Source organism: Asterias amurensis, chromosome 17 (genome assembly GCF_032118995.1).
Source record: "Asterias amurensis chromosome 17, ASM3211899v1".
In the NCBI taxonomy this organism is placed as follows: domain Eukaryota; kingdom Metazoa; phylum Echinodermata; class Asteroidea; order Forcipulatida; family Asteriidae; genus Asterias; species Asterias amurensis.
In genome coordinates this window covers 17,583,195-17,587,793 of record NC_092664.1, presented here as the reverse complement: position 1 = coordinate 17,587,793, position 4,599 = coordinate 17,583,195, and positions in this window count along the sequence as shown.

Sequence of the window (4,599 nt, the reverse complement as noted above, 5' to 3'; positions counted from 1 at the left end):
ATACAAAAACGAAATGCAGTTTTATGGGTTATAACAAAAAAAATACAGCAGTAATGAATAAGTTAATTGAACCAAACTGAAGAAAAAAATGTAATGAAGTTTAGCATGAAACAAATTATTTAATTATTCGGTTTCTCACAAATGCCGGTACCGTTCAACAACTAGTTTGTTATCAGTATTTGATTTGTCACCTCCAGGCATTTATTTTATATTGTTTTTGCCCAGTGGAAATACTACCAAGATAGTGGCACTATCTTTCGTCACTGATTGTTGTTTTGTTTTCGAAGTCGTTTACAACTTCCCTTTGGCATACCCCTACCCAGTTTTTAAGTTGTTAATGTTTCTGTGTCGTTACCATTCATTTAATAATACACAACGCGAATAAACAGAACATTACACAAACGTACAGTACAATAAAACAATATACAAAATACTAAAGAACATGTTTAATTTCCACAAGTAAACAAGCAACACATTAGTTATGGTGAATAACTCTTTGTTGATTGATTACAGACACTCGTGTGGTACTTTAAATTAACTAACACATATTTTTTTAAATGATTATTTTCCCTTGTGGTTTATATTGACATATTTTTTTAACAAACAACTATGTGAAAGCCATATGGTCAGACCTATCGTGCAAAACTGCAACTATTGTGAGATAAAAATACAATACCATCCAAATGACATGCACAAGAATTCTGAAATTGAAATGAAAACCACAATTATTATTGTTTTAATAAAAAGTCTTTAATTTCAATCAATAAAGTTTATTTAAATGACTAATTTAATTATTTGTTGTTGATTATTTAAATAAGGCTTTATAGGTGATATGCTTTGCAAACACAATCCAAGAGAAAGGCCAAGTATGTGTAGAAAGTTTGTGTTATCACTATCAGTCTAGTAGGCTTATGTTGAAAATAACTAACTATCATCACAGCGCTAGCAAAAAAAGGCCCAACAATATTTTGTGGACAAACTTGTACTGCATTATTACTGCAGTGTATAACTTTTACAGAATTTAAAGGGTCGAAAGATGTCTGTAAAAAGGCCTATAGATTGCACCTGGAGCATCTACGCCCTACAATTGTCGCTACAGTTTTATATTGCACAATAAAACTGTGAAAATACACTGTATCAATAATGAGATTTAAAAAAAAAAAAAACGAGTTACAATGCTGGTTGAATTTGTGTCTGATAAAGAAAACTGTTCCTTTCTGACGTCTATAATTATCTATCTGACACTGTCAAATGGCGACGTTTGAAAATAATCCTAAAGAGTAATTAGCATCATAAAAAACGCTATTGAGTGATATTTTTTATTACTTAACGTATAGCTTGCCAGCACATTCGCGAACTTTTTACGTTATTAATTTGCGAACAATTTTACTCACGCGTTACGAAGAATTTATTATCAAAAAACAATTAGGGATCTTGCGATAACTCGATACTGGCCGCAAAGTTCCAGTTCATCTGAAACTTATTACAAAATGCACCATTTTGTGTTTAGATTTGATGAGCAATGTAAGTTTTGACGATACCGTGCCAGTTATTTTAATAAGAGCATTAATTTGACCTAAACTTAATGTAATATTATAGTATTGCATCCAGATCGTCCTTTCCGTTTAATATAATGGCCCACTACTCAAACATTTTGGTGACAACAGTTTTAAAAATTTGCAAATTGGGCCTAATGATAGACCTTTGTTGAATAAAAACGAAATATTATTTTAAAAAGCTGCCTTTTACCTTTAAAATGGTATATCCGACGAAAATTAACCACGTAGGGCCTACACAAATTCGCGAAACATGCTGGTAAGCTTTGTTAAGTATAATAAAAGTATAATTTTAATAGCACTTTTATGAAGATAATTAACTCTTCAAACGATTCGTCATAAATTTTTAATTGCAAGTTCTCAGCAGTCCAAGTCTCCTTGAAAAGTGTATATAGGCCTATATCGTGCATTTGTGCACCGGCTGACTGTGACTGGTGAGAAGTTGTCAAGATCTGATTCTGCCTCCTCCACAACGGCGCACCCAAGGGGGGGGTGGCTCGGGGGCTTGAGGGAGAAAGAGGGAAGGGAAGAAGAAGAACGATTAATAACAATGGGGGAGGGGAGGAAGGGGAAAGGAAAAAAGAGCCGAGGGAGAAAAGTCGCAAATGCGTGTGTAGTTTTTGGGTTTTATTTCCGGTGGAAGTATTTTCTTTTCTTCCTTTGCCATCCGCATTTTTTCCCCCTAGGTGACAGATTTTGAACACATCTTATGCAATGATCTATACAACTCCCTTGTAATTGTGTAAACTTGCAACAATACCATATTAAGCATTTGAAACCCGTTGTCCAGGATAAAATATATCTCACGTCGTTCTTGGTCGCTCCGGCATTCAATGCCGGATAGTAATGTTTTTTTTTAACCCGCGATGTTTTCACTGAATGAAACCAGATACCGGCCGACTCGATCGAATGTTGATCACCACGCGTTGCTTCTTTTCCACGTTTTTCATTTTAGTCGGCTATGTTCAGGGATTAAAAGGTCTGCAAACACCCTTAACAAATTACACATCACATTTATACCCTGGTTAAAGTTATAATTTCATTTTTGAACACTAATCTCATAAATATTATTATTATGCGACACCAATTTCGCAAAACAAAGGTTTATCTGTAGGTGCTGGGTTTGCCGCCTCCTTATTCATGGAATTTTCCGCCCAGTGATGAAAAGTAGGTAGCACCGCCTATAATGTTCTCTTTTCAACCACGTCCGCAGCTGTACTAATTAAAACAAAAACCTTTGCTGATTTATTGACTGATTTTTGCAGTTCGTAATTATAGACGGTACATTTATATGAATCAGAAGTGCTTAAAAATTATGTTTTTCTTCTAAATTTATGCTTAAAGAGGCTTGTTTTTCACCCCCAAAACGCCATAAAGCTCAGAGCTCCAAGGCCGGCCCCTGGACCCCACCCGATAAATTGGTTCGAGCCCCCCCCCAAAAAAAAAAAATGGGGAAAAAAAGAAAAAAGAAAGAAAACCATAGTCCTGGGTGCGCCGTTGCTCCTCCATAGACCACACATTCTCTGGATCTCTCCAGACTGGGCACTCATGGGTGGTCTGTAGAGGAGGCAGAATTAGCTGAAAGACGGTCTATTTAACAAAAAATTGCGTGATGGATCGCTTCGATGAGGACTTTATTCTCATTTCAAATCAATTCAATTCAAAACTAATACTTATTCCCATATCATGCACCATTTACAGGCAGCCGGTGCAGAAATGCATGATGCTACTAAACTGATAAGATGATGATGATGATAATGATGATGATGATGATTATTATTATTATTGTTATTATTATACACATATTGATAGGCAATGAGGTAACTAGTGTACGTCTATTCCCCCGAGGGACTTTGAGTGACCAGAAGAGGGAAATAGGCCCCTCTTCTGGTCACTAACAGGCCCGAGGGGGAATAGACGTACACTAGTTACCGAATTATGTCAGTCAACATGTGTTTTATATCACAGCTTGGTCTTAAATGTCAAATAAGAACAGAAATTTGGAAAAGACAGGAAGTTTTGTAGTTGCAGTTCACGGTTCAAGTCAAGAGAGGGCGCTGTAACCGGGCACTATTTTCAAAGACTAGTGCCCGCTCGGGTACTAGTTCCCGCAAACACGCGCGCGCGAACACTAGACTATATGAGTTCATCCCACGTGACCGTGTTTCAGCCAACCAGAATACTGAACAAGCAAGAGGTGTGTTATAATATTATTAATACGGCCAAGATACAAGACAATAACGTTCACACAAATACAGAAATATACTATAAGTAAACAGAATCAGGAAAACTAGCAAATACAATATGTATAAAAAAAAATCGTTAAGATGACGATGATGATGATGATGATGATGATGATGACGATGATGACGATGATGACGATGATGATGATGATGATGATGATGATGATGATGATGATGATGATGATGATGATGATGATGATGATGATGATGATGATGATGATGATGATGATGATGATGATGGTGATGATGATGATGATGATGATGATGATGATGATGATGACGATGAAATTGTAACTACGTTAGAAGGGGGTTGGACTGCAGGGCATGCAATTACAAGTTTGTGGGTTCGAATCCCCCAAGCTAACCCCTGATTTCAAAGTGACTATAGTGTTGTTATCTAGTTACTGAATTTTCGCACAAATAGATAACATCACAAACAAACAGACAACAAAAAGTACCCCAACAAACACCCAACACCCCCATCAAACAATCACACAAACAAACAACATAAGTCAGCAAAGTTTCTTTGCTACATACAACGTTTTACTCAGATTTATGTTTTTACAACCAATCAGACGCGCTTTATAGGCAGGAAACTATATGTACTCATTGCGTCACTGCCCCCCCCCCCCCCCCCCACCAGCAACTTGTGCGGGTCTGTTTTACAACACAAACACCAGTTTGCAATGGTGCACAACACTAGCTTGCAATGGTGCACAAACTTGCAATGGTATATAGTTAGCCTCTATTTACATAATTTAGAATAGGAGCTTGAGGTAGAAACCATCAGCCAGGATGCG